General features: G+C 47.0%; 1 long non-coding RNA gene across 1 annotated transcript; it reads left to right on the plus strand.

Moving 5' to 3' along the window:
- Window positions 1–3,272: 3,272 nt before the first annotated feature.
- On the plus strand, window positions 3,273–5,830 carry LOC120404964. The gene is made up of 2 exons (XR_005598285.1): window positions 3,273–3,327; window positions 3,509–5,830. It is a non-coding gene; the product is annotated as an uncharacterized LOC120404964 (long non-coding RNA).
- Window positions 5,831–19,880: the final 14,050 nt, after the last annotated feature.

A 19,880-nucleotide genomic window follows, 5' to 3' on the forward strand; every position in this document is an offset into this window, starting at 1 on the left:
TCTAGCCATTCATCATTTTCCCCACACACAATAGTCCTGCGGAAGTGTATGTTTTCTTCCAGTGCAAGTCATTCTTTCCGATTTGTGGATATCTCTACCATATGGTAGCACAGTTAAGAGTCAGGTATGAGCTGTATTGGCAGAGCTGTCTGGGGTCCAGTACTGTATAGCAGAAGGTGCTGCAGCAGGTCAGGACTGAGGTGCATTGGCGGAGCTGTAGGTGGGGACCATTCTGAGCTTTCCCTTATAATGAAAACTGATCTAAATCTAATTTTTGTTTCCTCAGGTTCCGATGTACTTGGCAAACACATTTGTTAGTTGTGACTGTTGTCTATGCCTTTTGAGAAGTGCTGAAGTTCTATGAGAATAACCAATTCCTGAGCCAGCAGAAGCCTAGAAAGAATTTGGAATCTTGTGAGAAAATCTGATCTGGCAAGATATCCAGGCTGACTTCCCGACAAAAGTTGTCTGGGCAAACCCCAGAGAGTTCAGGTGCATATTCCACTCAGTGGCAGATTAACAAAATCGCCCCCCACCTCTGCTCCCCTGCGGTAAGCCTGGGAGTGAGCGGGAGAAGGGGAGTTGTGGCATGCTCGGGGGATGGCAGCGGTGGAGCAGAGGTGAGCTGGGGCAGGGAGTGGTTCCCGCCCCCCCCCCCAGGTTACTCCCTACGCCCGCAAGCCCTAGCTCACCTCTGCTCTGCCTCCTCCAAGTGTGCCGCTACTCGCTTCTCCCTCCCTCCCAGCGCTTTCGCGCGGCAAGCCTGGGAGGGGGGTGGAAGGAGGGAAGCACGGCGCGCCTGTGGGAGGAGGTGGGTTGGGATTTGGGGAAGGGGCGGAGTTGGGGAGGGGGCGCAAGCAAATTTGCCGCCCCTGCAAATTTGCCGCCCTAGGCCTAGGCCTTGTTGGCCTAGGCAATAATACGCCGCTGATTCCACTGGAGCCTCCCAACTTGTTGAGGTTTCTCACTGTTGGTTTGTATTCCTGAAAAATAAGCTAAACTTAGGGTGTTATCTCCCAGTACCATCTAGGGAAACTCCCTGTTGCCACTCAGCCACCTTGAGAAAGGATGATCAACAGCTGCTACTCGCACTCCATCCGGAACTGTTTCTTGTTATCCGCTGCTGGTGTTTACTTTTCCTCACCATCTGCTCTAGCGTCTCAGCACATTGAGGATCTTAGCCTGTGCCGCCCCCACACCCTGCCTTGCATTGTACAAATGAGTTTCAGGAGGGGCTGGAGGCTTGTTTCTAAGCTTCAGTGCAACATCATGGTCTCTTCTGCTAGCCCAGTGAGAGCAGAATGGGCAGGGAGGAGTTAGGGGTGGAAGGAGAGGAAGCTATTGTCATCTGTGAGCCATTGGGCCAGATGGCAGCTCTGCAAGCCAAGGAAATCATGTTCCCTTTTGGTGGCTCTCCCAGTCACATCCCAGGATCAATCAGAAGCAGACTACAGAGTGTCACATTCCTCGCTGGTAGTTCCCCCAACCTCATCCGTGGCTGACTCATAAACAACCTAGGAAAATGTGGTCTAGATGAAATTACAGGAAGGTGGGTGCACAACTGGTTGAAACGTCATATTCAGAGTAGTTACGGTTCTCTGTCAGACTGGGAGGGTGTATCTAGAGGGTCCCACAGGGATCTGTTCTGGGTCTGGTACTCGTCAATATTTTCATGAATGACATGGGAGAACGAAGTGGAAAATACGCTTATAAAATTTGTGGATGACACCAAGCTGGCAGGGGTTGCAAGCACTTTAGAGGACAGGATTAGAATTGAAAAGAACCTTGACAGATTAGAGAATCAACAAGATGAAAGTCCATAAAGGCAAGTACGAAGTGCTATACCTAGAAAGGAAAAATCAAATGAACAACTATAAAATGGGGAATAACGGGCCAGGTTGCGGTATTGCTGAAAAGGATCTGGAGGTTATAGTGGATCACAAATTGAATAGGAATCAACAATATGATACAATTGGAAAAAAAGGCTAATCTCAGGTAACAGGAGTGTTGAAAGTCAAACACAGGAGGCAATTGACCCACTCTACTGATGAGGTCTCAGCTGGAGTACTGTGTCCAGTTCTGGGTGCCACACTTTAGGAAAGATGTGGACAAATTGGAGGGAGTCCAGAGGAGAGCAACAAAATTAAAAGGTTTAGAAAAACCTGATGTCTGAGAAAAGGTTAAAAAAAATGGGCATGTTTAGTCTTCAGAAAAGAAGACTAAGGAGGGATGACCTGATAAATCTTCAAATACATTAAATGCTGTTCTAAAGAGGATGATGATCAATTGTTCTCCAGGTACATTAAGGTAGGACAAGAGGTAATTGGTTTAATCTGCAGCCAGGGTAATTTAGGTTAGATATTGGGAAAAACTTTCTATCTATCTGGGTAGTTAAACTCCGGAATAGGCTTCCAAGGGAGGTTGTGGAATCCCCATCGCTGGAGGTTTTTAAGAAGGAGGTTGGACAAACACTTGTGTGGGATGGTCTAGGTTTACGTGGTCCTGCCTAAGCACACACATCTGGCCTAGATGACCTCTCAAGGTTCCTTCCAGCCCTACATTTCTATGATTCTGCGGTACAAAGCAGGAGGCTACAGCGTGTCCAATAGCAACAATAAGAATGAGGGAAAAGGAGATTTCTCCTTTGGGTTGCTTGCTAGGTGCTCTGATGGCTGGGGAACAGCTAGACTTGCTAAACAAGAAGGCTCTTGTTTATCTAGTGATTGACATCCTGGTCTGAGACAGCAGTAGTGAGGAGAAGCCCATTGACTGGCAGAATGCAGATGTGAGAAGGAGACATGTTCATTCACAGCAGTGGGAAGAGACACTATCATAGTTTCTAGAGGGGGAGAGAATCTGTCTAATTTTCTGTTTTTAAAGAGGGCTCTTTTTGTGTCCTGTTTAGTATTTCTGGCCTGAGACACACTGAAGGTACAGGGAATGGACAGGGTCATGAGCAGAGCCAAGTGTGATAAACTCAGGACAGACAGCTGCAAGGGCGGGATAGGAATCAGTCCCAGAGGGTTAAAAGGCCCTCCTCTTTATCAACTGGGAGGCAACTACAGGTCAATCAGGTTCAGCTGAGAAAGGGTTACCAAGGTAGCAAATTAGAATCAACTGAGGGGGAGCTACCCTGAGGTTAATTAGGATCAGCTGATTCCAACCTGGGGCTGCCTGAGACCTTTTTAAACCCTTCCCTGGGAGGAAGGAAGGGGGGAGAGTGGAGAGAGGAGGAGCCCGAGCCCGAGCCCGAGCCCGAGCCCTGCTGCCAGGAGCAGCAAGACAGTGAGCCTCACCAGGAGGAGAGGCAGTACTCTCTCCCACAAGGTAGTAAAAATACTCTAAACAGGACTGGTGGAGATACGGGGAGCAGACTTCCCCTGTGTCCCAAGAGGGACCACATTACCCAAGCCTGTCTCACTAGGGCTAAAAGCAGCAGAGGCTGGGGAGACTGAGAAGGCGCCTTGCCACACAAGACTTTTTTTTTTTTTTTTTTTTTGCTTTTCAGACTGTCTGGAACTGGTGGGAGCAGACATTTGCCAAAACTGTTGCTGAAAACCTGCTGCACTCTATTGTTCCCGGCCACGCTAGGACTGCTCCAAGTGGCCGTGAGCCAGAGCAAGCAAACACGTTGGTGAGACTTGCTCCTGAGAGGTGCACTTGCAAGGATATACTGGTTAATGCTTTCACAAGTCAGTGGCTTGAGTGATTATGAGCAACGCCTTGTGCCAGGTTAAGAGCACTTCTGTATATGCACACAGAGGGTCCAACCCAATTCCAATTAAAGCTTCCTCTCAATCTCAATGAGTGTTGAGCTAGGGGCAAAGTGTTTCCAGAAGCACTGCAGCCTTTTGAACTGCTGGTGGCAATGCCACATTTCTTTCATTCAGATGGACCTAAAGTGTCAGACAAATACATTCAAGAGCATATGGCCTCTCATTTCCCACAGCTGAGATCCCCTGCCCTTATTTGTGGTGTCCATGCTTCATGGCCCCCATCCATCTGCTGCAGTTGCCTGAAGTCCAAGAGCAGATTAGACACAGTGGGCAGAAGAGCAGTGGGTGCCTCTTTAATGCAGGAGCCTCCAGCCTCAAGTGGGAGCCAGTTTGGTTGATGCAAGGACAGTTGATGATTGTATGACAGAGAGGTTTGACTCTCAGTAGCAAAGAAGCAGGGGTCGTAGTGAGACTGCTCACATGTAGTAAAGCTTTTGTTATGTTATGATGGTACCTAGAAGCCCCAACTGTGATCTCCATTGTCCTAGGTGCTGTATGTATGTACAGTTAAGAGACAGGCCCTGCTCTGAAGATCTTGGTCTTACACACAAGACAGATACAGGGTGTAAGGAAAAAGAGAGCAGAACAGAGGGTGCAGGGCAGTGGGAGAGCTGGGGATAGACCCCAGGTCTCCAGAGTCAAAGGCTAGTGCTCTAACCCCCTGTACCATGTTTTCATGCAAGGAGAATGGATGAAGAGGAAAACGAGAAGCTAACGTGATATAGAAGCAAACTGGTTTGTTTCTAAGTTTTCCACGAGGTGTCAGCCCCCCTTCAAAGATGTCAGCTCCAAATGAAACTGTCCCAGGACATTTCCTTAATGTACTGCTCAGCTGCAGTCTGTAACACTGGACCGACCTCTTGGAATGGTTTGGAAGACCGGCTGCCAGGAGAAACACCTTAATTCTGTGGCTGCCCAGGAGAAAACGTGCACAGGGCTGTGGCTGTTTTGCATGCAGGAAGCACTGGGCATTTGACGAACCATACAGCAGGGAGCATGGCAGCAAGGCTCAGCAGGCCTTAAAGCAAATGGAGTTGTGTTGCTAAAGGAGCACTCAAGGCAGGTTATCATAAAAAATCACTTTCATAAGCTGTATTGTAATTCAGTGTGGCTGGGGGTGCTTTCATTTAGTCTGATATCCTCTCCTGAGACCTGGGTGCTAGCAGGTGTAACATACGGCAGCACAGACATGCACGGCTGAAATCAGTCTTTGAGTTGCAGAGTTTTACATGCACCCAGCACTGTTTTCCATACTAAGTTGGTGTATTTCAGTCCTGCAGCATTAGTGTGCTCTGGGGCTAGGGAACAGGTCAGGAGACCTGCTTTCTGTTCCTGTCTCTGCTTAAGGAAAGAGGACATGCAAAAGCATTTTTTTGAGGGGAAAAAACTGAACCAAACTTTTCAAAAATAGTAGGGAGAGACCAGACTGGTAAAATTCCAGCTCCAAAGGTCAAAGCTGTAAGCAACTGAAAAGGCCACTTAAGAATGGGAACTGTTAGGTAGCTTTAACTGCAGTTGTTCTTATGCGCGTCTCCGCTAATAAATAACAGGACTGAGAATGTTTGGTGAGGACATGGAATGTCCAGGTACTTATGGGGATGCTAAAGTTCTCTAGCATAGACCGATCTTAACAGTACACAGCATCATTGTGCAATAGTTCTTAAGAGGAGTGGAGAAAACTGGATCCAATCGAAATTTTAAGTAGGCAAAGGAACGGTCATTTCTCCAACTAGAACGTGGCCAAGACAATAGACTTTTAACACCTGTGTAAAGTGCTAACAGAGGTCAAGATCTCTGCTTTACATCTCATCTAAAAATGGCACCTCCTACTGTAGAGCTTATCCTAGTACTAGACTCAGGCTAGGCAAGAACGCCACCTACCAAAGTGCAGGTGCCACCTCTGGCAGCACCAGGGATTTTTTACTTTTTTTTTAAGTGCCTCCTACTCTAGTATTGAGTCAGTCCAACTCGGCTTAGCTTTGGAGATCTGACAAGATCACACCCTGAAGTGGTACAGACACCGGTGTTAATAAAGAAAGCTCATTAAGCGGTAATTAAGTCACATTAATTAAATTTCTAATTAAAAAGCCAACAGTAATGTTGTTAGATTAGGAGTGTTCTGTTGGGCTTGCTTTTTTTCACCCCCTTTCAAAGGCCTAAAATGTTGAGGTGGGTGGGGGAACCACCTGTGAAATTTAATTTATACTTCAGATGAAATACACATGGTTATCAGCAACGAATGGGGCCTGACTGAGGCTCAGAGAGGTCAGAGAGCGCTTGGTTAGAATAGTGGGAGTACTTCCAGGAAAGTTGCCTTTTCTCTTCTGAGAACTGATTGCGTGATGGGAGATTTAAATCCCCTCTCTCTGAGGGCCACTGGAATATCTCTGCCAAGGAGCTGTTCTCTGGGAATGAGAGAAATTCAAATCTGAAATAGAAAAAGCAAGAGAATGTTTACACTCTGTGTTTGCATTGCTAGACTTCTTAGACAGTTTGGGTCAAATTCAGCCCTATAACATTATTTATCGGTATTACAATAGCATCTACAAGCCCAATGAAGATAAGGGCCTGCAGTGAGCTGCAGGCTGTACAAGCAAGAGACTGCCCTGAAGAGCTTACAATTTGAATGGAGAAGACAGAGTGGACGAAAGGATGCATTACTATACCCCATTCACAGATGAGGAAGTGGGTCCAAAAGAGATTAAGACCCAGGGCCAATAGAAGCTAGGAGTCTAAATACCCTTTGAAACTCTGGCCTAAGTGATTTGCTCAAGGTCACACAAGAAAGCTGCTCAGAGCTGGGAGTTGAAGTCCGATCTTCCGAGTACAGAGCTGCATGCTTGGACCACACGATATGCTTCTGTCATCCAAAAATTTGCTGACAGGAGAACGCACATAGCATAGAGTATTTCATGCTCTTCAGAGAGCTTAGACATTTACCAGCCAGTTGCTTACCAGCCAGTGCCCACCAATCCAAACGAACACACTCTTCACTCATATTCTCTTTCCCAGAGTGCAAACCACGTCACCTTCTTTGGTGAAAAATTGCCTGGCTTGGGAATTTGAAATCCAGAAGGAAGTGGTTTAGATTTGTTTTTCCCATCTTCAGCGCGGCGGAGAGAGAGGGATCACCAAAGTGAGTTAGAACACTTAATAAAGCAGGAGTGGGTGGGGTGATACCAGTTCGTATCACCACACCTAAAGTCGGGGAAGATCCACAGCATTCGGCCCATGGCTCTAGGTTAGACTTTTAGGTGGGGCCCGGTAACCCTCCTTCATGGGCCCGGTGCTGCAGTACTCTCATTTGTTAATGGCACCTTCTAGAAGTGCCTGTGACTGCCAAATTGTAGAGTCAAGAGCAGGCTCATCCTACCCTGAAGGTGGCTTTGGAGTCCACCAGTGAAATACACCTGCCTCAGCCCAGGGCTCTGAAACAGCTTCTTCCCTTTCACCCTCTGGAAAAGGGACAGTGGCAAGTGAACAGCTGTGAACGGCCCACAGAGTTTGGTTGATTGTATGTTTTGTCTTTTATCTTTATTTTCCCATTTATCTTTATTTTCCCTGTGTAAGGCAATGTCCCATGTTTCCCACCAGCAGAACCATCATTGGCCTGGCTTCTCCCTGCTATTCTGCTGAAATATCAGCAGGCCCCTTGAGTTGGAGGATTTTTCATGAGGGGACTCTAATCTGGTCCTTGGTCTCCTGAACTCACTCAGCTGCTGTCTTCAAATCTCATGCATTTCAGCCCTTTCTTAGCTCTTACATATGATCAGGGCTGGCTCCAGACCCCAGCGCGCCAAGCACGTCTTGGGGCGGCATGCCGCGGGGGGCGCTCTGCCTGTCGCCGGGAGGGCAGCAGGCGGCTCTGGTGGAGGCGTGAGGCTGCGGGAGGTCCACCGGAGCCGCGGGACCAGCAACCGCCAGAGCGCCACCCGCGGCGTGCCACCGTGCTTGGGGCGGCGAAATTCCTAGAGCCGCCCCTGCATATGATACCCTAGAAACAAAGGGCATTGGGCCAAGGTTCCAGGTGTATCTTATAGTTTCCAGTACGTGCTGCCCATTCTTATTTGTAAAACACGTGATTCAAAGGTTTTTTACCATGCTGCTTGGATCTAACTGTCCCATGCGTTGGCAGTCTCAACACAGAGCCTGATGACTGAATGGGCTTGGGCCCAAATCCTAAAAAGTATTTAGATGCCTAAGGTCCGTTGATTTCAGTGAGAGCTAAGAACCTAAATACCTTTGTGGATCTGGGCCATAGCAACCGAACTCCCTTTTACAGCTGGAGGTGGTCCCTCCTGAACAGAGTTAAGGCATATTTGTGAGGCATTTTGCCCTGCTGTTGCCCATATTCCACCTGTTCTGTGGCCAGAGGACATAATTCCTAGAGGGTGTTAGTTTAGCACTAAACTCACAGTAAAATCCCATTCAAAAAGGAAAGACGCCATGGTGGGTGAGCTGTGTGGGGATGAGGGAAGATGGGCCTGGGAGGAGAGGTGGAGACTAGACATGTAACGAACCCTGTGGGTGCAGATGGGGCTGATCAGAATCCCACGATGCCCTTCTTTCCATTAACAGAATCCCACGATGCCCTTCTTTCCTGCAGTCAACAGGGCTAGGTTGAGCCTTGAAAGCAATTCAGTTCAAATCAAGGAGATTTTATTGGCATTGCAAGCTAGGCAAATGTTGACACAGTGTAAAGTAGAGATGTTCCTCAGGTATGTTGCAGGGAATGGGTAAGATCCACCCAGGAGATGGCTGAACGCTGCATCTGGGGATTGATTCTTTGTGCCAGCTTATCACTGCTGGACATTCTGCATCATCTGTGTCTGATTGCTACATAGCATGATGGCATCTCTGGTGTCTCTCTCCTTTCTACCCACGGCCAGGCCAGTTTTTCTTCACTGCTTTTTAAGGAGACCTCTGTAATGGTTCCTGATCATTTGAGGAGCTCTTTCTCTCGGTCTCAGTCCCTTGAAGGCACTTCTCTCCCCAGTCACGAAGTCATGCACATCTGCTGCGCTCTCACCACCACGATGGTACAGCCTGCTCCTCCCTGCTTGCTCAGCCCATTGCAGTAGCTGGGGCACAATTCAGGTTGGGACCAAGGCTCTGCTCCCTCCCTGACCCACCTTAACTTTGGTGTGTCTTACACCCATGGTACATTTCCAAAAGTGGCAGAGCTGGGGATGGGGGGTGGAATGGGGCTAATGTCTTTGCAATGGAAATATGGTGGGGGAGGGACTTATCTATGTTTCCAATTCTCCCAGTGTTTTCCACCCCCACGGCACACAAGAATGTGCTGGCTGCTGGGGAGCAGGTAGGAACACCTCTCCTCTCCCTGACTTCCAGGCACAGTGGGTCCCAGTGGAGATAACTGGTTTGAGGAGGGTCAGGAGCACACATGCCAGCACCGGGACGAGGCGGAAGACAGGGTGTCAGCACCTGGCCAGAGGGAGGGGGCATTGGTGCACAGGGCAGTAGCCACTGAGGAACTGCCAAGATGCCTCTTCCCAGCCTAAAAATCAGCTGCTCCCTCCCCTGCATCCCACAGTGGATTCTCAGTAGCTCTCTCCTCTCCCCCCCCCCCCATCCCTTCACTCCTTATTCACATGGAGCTTCCACACCCCATGATTTAATCAGTTCACTGCCATTGCAGGGGCCTCAGGCACTGGTGCACCTTGGTCCTCCTATTCTCTGCCTGCTTGTGGCACATAATAGTCTAGTCCCCTGTGGGCTATAATGTTCTGATGTAATTGCAGTTGCTGGGTTTAGTGTGTGGGTGGTGGAGCTGGTGGCCTGTGATACATAGGAGGTCAGACTCGATGATCTAGTCATCCCTGTCACAGCTCAGAGTAACTGCATCTGTATTCCACCTCCATGGTCCCTCAAGGGCACACACCTCTCTTGGGTGGAGACCTGCATATCTCTCCCTCCCAACCAGGGGTTTTCCAGGCTGCAGAGTTCCCTGCCTACACTGACATTCCCAGCAAGCCAGGCTGCCTAAGCAGGACAGCATTTGCACTTTGCTTTCTCTGGGAAGGTTTTGAACAATGTAACTGCCAGCAGTTATAAGTTACCACACAGATCTTTCTAAGCTAGCACATTTATTCTTAAGGTGTGAAAGCATTACAAAGAAAATAAATAAAAACCCCAAAAGAACCCAGCCCTATGCTAAAAAGCTTACCAGAGATCATACCCTCTCTCCCCAACTCCAACAAGGGTTCTAGTCTGCATCAGTCCTTCCAACCGTTCTTCAAGATTGTCTCCCACCCCTTGGGCATAAGGGTCCATCCATTTGATGGATCATAAAGAAGACCCCAAGTCAGTTTAAACTCAGGCTATTTATCTAAAAGTCCTTTCTTTGTCTGTTGGCCTCTAGAGAATCCAGTTTGAACCAATATATGTGAGCCTCCCCGAGTGATGGTAGCTCTCGGGTGGGGGGGGGGGAACAATCTGGCTGAATTCAGTTGCCTTAATCACCACCCAGAGTTTTTAGTTCTTGGAGGTGCTGTGGTAGCCCTACCCCTGCAGTAGAACACAGTCATGCATAAGCCATTCATTTAAAACAATGGACCCCAGAGATACTGAAACTTAATTGAATAAGGCCTCTCAAGGATATGCAGGAGATTGCCATATCTGTCTGTAACAGGGTGCTGGCCAGGAGGTCCTGAGCCAGGTCCCTGTTAGCCCAGCTCCAATTAAGAAGCATTAATTAGGGCTGGCTGAGTATACCATGCCTAATTGTTAGAAGGGAAGCACCTGTGGGCCTTATTAGCCAGGGGCTATATAGGGCTGGCTGGCTGGCAGGCAGGGAGGAAGAGGAGGAGCTGCCAAAGGCTGTGCATCTCTGCTGGCTGGAGAAGCTAGCTGTCCCCCAGGTTGCTAGTTTGGAGCAGACACTGAAAATAAAAAGCACTGGCAATCGCACTCTCAGAAGGGGTCTCTGGCTGATTTGTTGTGAGGGCAAGCACTGTCACAGTCTCTTCTGGCCTTAAATTCTATGACTGTGGGTCACCAAAAGGGAACCATTCCCATGTTCCTCCAGGTGCAATGACTGACTTATGCCTGGCTGCTTGTGACCTTCCTCTTCTCCCTAGGCCAGGGATAGGCTCACAGCAGGATCTTTAAGGTATGGCATATCTGGGTCACAGCACTACCAGTATCTATTTCCAAATGGGTGTCCGGTTGACTGAGTAGGAGACTGGCCAGTCATATGGAGATGCAATGCTGGATGGCTTGATCTCCTGTCCCATATCATTCAAAACCATAACTTGCCTAAAAGATTCTCTCTTCTCCCCTCCCCCCCCCCCCCCATAAATTCTAACTCTTTTCTCCCGCATTGAGCTACCTTCCATCTCTGGGCTGGTACCCTCCAAGAAGGGACCTTTTGGTAGCAGCCAGAAAGTCTTTTGCCATGGCATAATCTTCAGCCAAAATCCTTAGCGGGGGATTCCTGACTGTGTGGAATTCTGTTATTACAATACAGGCATGAATTTAATCCTCTGAATTTGTGCTGACAGAGCAATCGGGAAGAGGGGAGAATAGATGTGTTTTTATCCACATGGATTTCCCACCCCCCTTTTGTTTGTTTGCTGCCTGTGACTGTCTTGGATTTACATGGAAGCTCGGTCTTGCTATTCAGATCTCCTTTCCCTTCTCCCTCCTGCCTCTTTCTTAGATTAAGCCAGAATATTTGTCTGCACACAAAGATCAATCCCAGATTTGTTGCGTGGGCAGTACTAACAGTGAGTAAGGAGAATGAAGCAGAGAGAAAATTGATGCTTTACTAAAAATAGATTCTCCACAGAAGGTGGAAACTAGTTCCTCATGTTGAAGCTAAAGCATAATTAATTGAGCAATTGGGGTGAATTCACAAAATGACTCTCGGTGAACCACATCCTTCCCGAACTCACTGCGAGCAGGCACAGTATGTGAGCTAGGAAGGGGCAAGACACTATTATTTTTAAGTGAATGCAGCACTGATGAATGGTGCTGGATGTGCAGCTGCTGGTGACTGAAGACCTCTCTTCCTCCTCCTTCCGAGAGGCAAAAGGAAGCTTATCCCCAGCCAGGGGCCAGAATATTGTTGCCTGCAGAATTTGTCACTGACTTCCGAGAGCTTTCGATAATACCTTTTCCCTCCAAACAATTAACTTTGAGCTTGGTTGAAATACAAAATCAAACCTTGGAGACACAGCAGTGTGAAGCATGTAATTGGGGCTCTGAAGCCATGGGTTCTTCTCCTGGATCTGCCACTGGCCTTCTCGGTGACCTTGGGCAATTCAGTTTTCTGCATGTGTTCCTCCTCCTGTCCTTCGTTTGTCCTGTCTATTGTCTAGGTACTGCCTCCTGCTGTGTGGTTATACAATACCTGACACAGCAAGGCCCTGATCCTCTTTGGGGCTTCTGCGCACTACTGTAATTGAGCTACTAGTAGTAGGGGACTACTAGCCTGATCTAAAGCTAATGAAGCCAATGGGGAAACTCTAGTTGACTTTAGTAGTCTTTAGATCAGGCCCTAAAACATAACTGTATTACTGAGTCTGCTAAAGCAGGTGTTACAGATCCACCTGTTGTCCTGCAACCCAATGACTCTGTGCATCTATCTGTCTAATAAGGCTGCTAAGAATGTGTTGTTTTCCTTATTTTACCATAGTAGAAATATTAAAGCAACTGGGCTCCCAAAGCAACTGCTGCTGTTTAACTGTAATTAATAGATTTTTACATAGAACGGGGGCCATATTTGCCAATATGTGGAAAAAGGCTGCCAGGGACAAGCCATCCGTTTAGCTGGTGTGAACTGGGGGCTCTTGCGGAGTGTGTGCATGAGCTGGTGGGTTTTAGACTATTGTCTTAGAAGAGCTGAGGATAAAAGCCGTGCAGGCGGGGGAAATAACTTGACATTTACCAAAATGTGGCAGCCCCCAGACTGCTGCTTCTGCAAGCATCCAATGCAGGCATGTAGTGCCAGGAGTATGCATGGTGATGGACAAGCAACTAAAGGGAGTCCCTGTTCCAAGGCGCGTACCCTTTAAATGAGACATGAACACACCAGGGAGGAGAATGAGCAAAGAAGAAGGGGAGGGGAGGATGAAAACTGCAATAGTGAACGATGAGAAGCTTCTTGTTTCATATAGACCCATTTAATCAGTTCCTTTACATTTAATTTTTCTTTTCATGTATTAAACTTTGGGAACTGTATCCAGAGTGGTGGAAAGTTAGGCAAAAAAGTGGGATATGAGGAAGGGACGGAAAGAGAAGATAAGGCTCTGTGATTGTGTGCACTCTCAGGGACAATGGTTGTTCTAGGCATAGCATCCTCACTCCACTACCATCCTCTTGTAACATCCCTTGGTTGGTAGAATGGAAATGTACAGGCCCCTTGAACAAAGATGGGTTCTCTCCCTAGTACTTCCAGATCCTAGGAGTTTGATTAACCACCACTTAAGGAAATGTTGAAGAACCTATTCTGTCTTCTGCAAGAGAGAGTAAGAATTCAGTGTCATCAACCCTACCAGATTAAGCATTGAAAACATCTCTTGATTGTTGTCACTGCTTTTTCCACAAGTGAAATGGTGTTAACCACTGTGTCATGGCCAAATTCCAATGTTGCCAATTCTTGCCGTTTTATCGTGAGTCACATGTGGACAGCAGTGGTTAAGCCTCATCTCTAGGAATTAGGTGATTTCTTGAGACTATCTGCTTTCACCTTGAAAAGGTTGAGGAGAAAAGCTTGAAAATGTGATTCTTAAAGGCTCAAAACCCAAAAGGCAAATAGAGCTAACCCCAAATTTATTTATTTTTTTAAAGATCTCATTATGTTAAAGCCATTCTCGTGATTTTTGACCTCTTGGGTAAATCATGTTCTACCCACTAACTTTCATCTGTCCGTCTCTCTCATCATCAGAGAAACAAGCTCCCCACAGACCAACTCAAAGCTGTCCACAGATGCTGCCAGATGCAAAAAGATGCAAAACCTGCAGCCATATCCCCACTGCTATGATGATCAATACCCCCCACAACACACCTTTCAAAAATCTATGGGTCCTACACATGCCTCTTATAATTGTGGTATGCCTCATCCAGTGCATCAAAAACTCGAACAACTGTGGGTGAAACCAGTCAATCACTGCATTTGCAAAACTCTCTCAGAACAAAGATAAAACACAAAAACACCATATCACCTATGGATGAACACTTTTCACAAAACAACCATGCCATACCTGAGTGCTCAGTACTCATCCTCAAAGGAAACCCGCACAAAACATTCAAAGGGGAATTTAATTCATAACTCTGCTAGATACTAAAAACATGAACTCAACAAAGACACTGATTTTATGTCTCCTAACAACAATCTGTAACACACCCCACTGCCTCCTTCCCCTCAATTGCCCACTTCATTTTATGTGGTCTCCCTCTCCCACAACATGTTAACCCCTTATGCTTAATAATCTGTCCCAATTGGTATTTAGCTCAAACACTGGTTTCCTTCCCCACATATGAAAAAAGAGATTTGTGAAGCTCAAAAGCTCATCCCTTCCATAAACAGAAGTTGGTCTAATAAAATATATGATCTCACCTACCTTGTTTACCTCATATCCTGGGACCAACATGGCTGCAACACTACAAATCTCTCTTTCTCTCGTGCACACGCAAAGCCACCTAACAGATCTGGATACCCAGTTCCCAATAATTTCTAATGGGATTTTGGCATCTTAATATTTTAGATGGTTTTGAAGACTCCACTCTTCTCTCAACTGCAGAGTCTTTATCATCACTTTGTATTGATCCAGAGAGGGGAGGCAGAGGGTACCTTGTTGCCAGGTGGAGTATGGTAAGGTAGTCAGGCTGCATACTGCACTAAGGAGAGGTATTTGGGGGTTGGATGCCCAGCAAAGTTGTACATTCCATACAGTCCCTAGACGATCTTGGTGCTGGGGCTTTCTCTGTGGGTGCCTCCATTTGGAATAAAGCGCTCGCGCTCGCTCTCTTTTTAACCTCAAATAACATTTTATACTTGCTGTATTTGGGAGGACCAACTTCTCTTTTTAAACTGTTAGATACTGTGGCTGTGCACTGAATGGTTGCTGAATTCCACCCCAGAGGTGGCTACATTTCAGTGATCAGGGGTGTGTATACCGTACACACATATATATGTAGTTTATAAAGTGCTTTTGGATACTTCTGGAGTAAAGGTACTACAAAAATGTGAGATGGTGTTATAGTTACATAAGGGACCTCAAGCTGGCTAACGTGGCTTCCAATAGAAAACAGCTCTACTTACAGGGCCATGGCCTGGTGTCATTACTTGTGACAGAGCTGCCTCTGCCAGCCAGTCTCCCTCCATAATTCAGGGGAAACTAGGGTTTTTTTGCCTCCCAGTACTGACTGCTGTTCCTTATTCACTTTCACATAGGGATTTGCTGTGCATCCCGATTCCTGAGCATGGCTTTCACCCCAGTCAGTGCTTTCAGGTACATTTAATAAACAATAGCCAGTGTTAGATCATTAGATCCAACCCTGGTGTAGGCAGGTGCAGCTCTACTGACCTCAGTGGAGTTGCAACTGTTCACACGAGGACTGAATTGGGCCTGAAATCATTAACCAATTAAGAGCTATTCCAGTGCAGCAGAGCATGAATACAGGGCTGGCCTTACCATGAGGTGAACTGAGGCAGCCACCTCAGGTGCCAGACCGTTGAGGGTGCCACTAGGACCCAGAGTGTAGAAAATTGTATCTGATGCTGATGCATGTATTCTCTCTGCCCTAGATGTGGAGTGCTGTGCTGGAGGAAGGAGAGCACAAGAGACATAACAGGCAGGCAGGAGAAAAGATGAGAGGGAATAACAGAAAGCAGCAGGAGCTGCAGGGAGAGAGAGGAGGAGGAGCCTCTTATGTACCTCTCTAGAACCCCCAGGAGCCTGGACTGATTAACACTGGCTTCTCAGGGAGTTTCCAGTTTCCTGCTGCTTCCCTGAACCCACTTGAGGAGAACAGGCAGTCCACTGAAGTAGTAGGAGCCAGTTAGGCCCTTAAGACACTGATATCTTCCCTCACTCAGGCCCTGCTACCAGCCTGCTTATTTGTCCCCTTCAATTGAATGTTGAGAGCCACTATAGCTGGCACAGAACAGTCATGAGTGAAAGAAGAAAATGCCCCTCTGGGGCAGCATTCAGAAAAAGAAAGAAAGCAAAGGAAGCTGTTCTATCTAAGCAGGAAGGAGCTCTCCTGAGATACATAGACACAAATGTTCACGGTGAGCCTTCCGGACCCAGTGAGGATGTGAGTGGTGAGGAGATGTCTGATCTTCCAGTTAGTGAGAGTGCAGGTGACCTGCAGGGGCGGCTCTAGACACCAGCGCGCCAAGCAGGCGCCTGGGGCGGCCGTTTCCCGAGGGGCGGCATTTGGCTCCGGTGGAGCTCCCGCCGGCGTGCCTGCGGCAGGTCCACCGGAGCCCGGGACGAGCGGACCTGCCGCAGGCATGACTACGGCGGGTCCCGTTTTCCCGCGGCTCCGGTTGAGCTCCGCGGCGCGACTGCGGCAGGTCCGCTCGTCCCGGGCTCCGGTGGACCTGCCGCAGGCATGCCGGCAGGAGCTCTACCGGAGCCGCGGGAAGAGGGGACCCACCGCGGGACCGGGGAAGGGCGGCGCAGCGCTCCGCGCTGCTTGGGGCAGCCGGATTTCTAGAGCCGCCCCTGGTGACCTGGCAGCTACTGCAGCATCCATATCTCCATCTCAAATGGATGTAACCATGCACATTCCTAAAGAAAAGTGTAGATCAGAGAAGAGTGTGGTGGAGACACAAGAAACAGCTGCTGCTGAGCTTAGTTCCTTAAGTCTAGATGATCCAGGACTGTGAACCCACTTGAGCAGTAGCCTGAGGAACTTCCTTGTACTGCATGGGCCACAGCAAGTGAAAAATTTCATGTTCCCCAAAGACAATGAAAATAGAAGTTTTCATCCAACACATTACTGGTGTGAAATCCCCAATGGTGACAAAGTGGAGAGGCCATGTCTTATGTACTCAAAAACCCAGAATGCTGCAAACTGTTTTTGTTGCAAACTCTTCCAGTCTAATGTTCCAGCCACATTGGGTTCTACAGGAACAAAGGATTGGAAAAATCTGGCTAGAAATGTGGCATGCCATGAGAAGGCAGCAAATCACCAGAGAGCATTCCATAGATGGAAAGAGCTTGAGATGAGACTAAGGTTAAAGGCCACCATAGATGATCAGCATCAAGAGAAGATTGCATCAGAATCTCTTTACTGGCAAAATGTTCTGAAAAGGCTCATTGCCATTGTGAGAATGCTTGCTACCCAAAACCTAGCACTGCGTGGCACTTCAGATCAGCTGTATGTGCCAAACAAAGGAAACTTCCTTAAAATTGTGGAGCTGATGGCTGAGTTTGATGCTGTACTCCAGGAGCATCTAAGAAGAGTCACCACCCAAGAAATGTACACACACCACTACCCTGGAAAAACAATTCAAAATGATATCATACAGTTACTGGCAACAAAAGTAAAACAGAAGATTGTGGCTGATCTGAAGTCAGCAAGATATTACTCTGTTATTCTGGACTACACACCTGACATCAGCCATATGGAACAAATGACTTTAATGGTGCGATTTGTAACAACAACAGAACCTAGTGAAAATGTCCCTGCAATGGTGACTGTCAGAGAGCATTTTCTAGAATTTATTGACATTGATAATACTACAGGAGCTGGTATGACAAATGTGCTTCTTAAAAAGCTGGAAGATATGGGAATTGCGATAGCTGACATGAGAGGTCAAGGCTACAATAATGGTGCCAACATGAGAGAAAAGAACAGAGCAGTGCAGCCACAGATCTGAGAGTTAACCCCTTTTTTTGTCCCATGTAGTTCTCATTCATTGAACTTGGTGGTCAGTGATACAGCATCAGCTTCTAGCGAGGCTGCTAATTTTTTTCATGTAATTCAAAGAATCTATGTATTTTTCTCTGCATCAACTCATCAATTGCAAATTTTGAAGCAACATCTGGAAACTTCCTCTCTGACACTGAAACCACTGAGTGCCACACGATGGGAAAGTCGAGTGAAGGCGATAAAGCCTATCAAACACCAAATTGGGAAGATAGATGATGCCACAATTGCCATTATGGAGGATAATGCTATGACAGGAACTGTTCATGGGAGACCAATGGCAGAGGGAAATGGAATCACCAGAAACATACATAACTTCAAATTTCTGTGTGGCTTAGAGTTGTGGCATGACATATTGTTTGAAATAAATGTTGTAAGCAAGAGACTCCAAGGTGTTGACCTTGATATATCTGGAGCAATGGAACAACTGGACAAAGCAAAGTCATACCTACAGTCTTCCCAGTCAGATGAGGGATTTCAAAACGTTCTAAAGAGTGCACAGAAGTTGGCAGAGGAACTTCACACTGAAGCTATTTTCCCACCTATTCAAGAATACAAGAGTCACCGAAAAATAAGACATTTTGATTACGAGGCAGGGGATAATCCCATAAGAGACCCCAAACAACAATTCAAAGTTGAATTCTTTAACCAGGTGCTAGATTGTGCAATACAGTCAGTTGAAGAACGTTTCATGCAGCTCAAGGAACACAGCAGTATATTTGGTGGAATGTTGTATGATATTCCAAAACTCCTCACTATACCTGAAGAAGACCTACACCAGCAATGCAGGGCACTAGAGACAGTGCTGACACATGATAACATGCACGATATCGATGCGAGTGATTTAGGTGATGAACTGAAAGCCCTTTCAAGATACATTTAAGCAGGATCAACTCCAAAGGCTGTTCTGGAATATATGTGCACAAATAAAATGACCACCTCTTTCCAAATGCTTTTGTTGTTCTGCGCATACTTCTAACATTTCCTGTAACAGTTGCCAGTGGAGAATGCAGTTTCTCCAAGCTGAAGTTAATAAAAACACATCTACGCTCCACAATGACACAGGAGAGGCTGGTCGGCCTTGCAACCATCTCAACAGAGCATGAGCTGGCCCAGAGTGTGGACCTTCAGGAAGCAGTTCAAATCTTTGCAACCAAGAAGGCAGGGAAAGCACCACTTTGATTATTCAAACAGATAAAAATGCCAATGCTTACTATGCAGACAAGAAAAGTTACATTTGCTGTTCAGGCATTTGAAAGTTAAGTGTTACTTAAAATTTTTGAACAAGGCATTTTAAGTTGTTAGTTCTCCTTTATTGGGGTAGGTAGCAGAGCAGTAGCATGAGAAGAGTAGAACAGGATGAAGGTAGAATTGAGACCTTTCAAAGTTTTAGCCCAAGCGAGGGGACATGGGGGTGTCATTTGAGTTCCCCTCCTCAGGTGCCAAAATGTTGTGGGCCAGCCCTGCATGAATAACAAGGCAGCATAAGGTCTTGTTTGTATTGGGAGGACACAATCAATACATTCTATGCGATCCTACTGGGATTTAGGAAAGAGGACACCTAATATGTAATTTATGAGAGCAGTAAAAGATCAAGAAATCTGCTGTGATTGTGTCTTGGAGCACTGAAAACCTTGTCATTTATGGAGATTGTGGCTGTTCCCATCTCTGTTCTAAAACTTTTTCTTGCCGAGACCTGTCCTGCGCTCCTTTTCCCCAAAATACAGCAGCAGCTACTCCTGTGCTCTGCAGCTCCACAAATCTTTTGAAATAAAAGGTGAGATGTAGCAGCTTCCTGTGAACCCTACCACAGACACTTCAGCTGCCGAGGTAATTGCCCATGGTAAGGGACAGCAGATAATTTGAGAGAGGACTTAGCCCTCTCTGGCATGTGTAGTGGAAACCTTTTTGGCATGGGTGCCTTGGCCCCAACAGCACAGGGCAATACTATTGTCTGCTTGACAAAAGGGCTGGGAGAAAGCAGCTGCACCTGTACTCCTCAGCCGTGTGTTCGTATTGTCCCTTCCCAGGATGACTCACTGTTCATTTCTTTAACCTCCGATCATGTTACTTGAGGCCACTGCCATACAGTTCCTTCATCCTGAGCTGTTTCTAATCCCGGATCATTCAATTTCGGTAACTTTATAGGCACGGCTAAAGTGTTGCCAAGGTGAAGTACCTGTGCATAGGGGTAAT

This window comes from Mauremys reevesii, linkage group 4, assembly GCF_016161935.1.
Source record: "Mauremys reevesii isolate NIE-2019 linkage group 4, ASM1616193v1, whole genome shotgun sequence".
NCBI classification, from domain to species: Eukaryota; Metazoa; Chordata; order Testudines; family Geoemydidae; genus Mauremys; species Mauremys reevesii.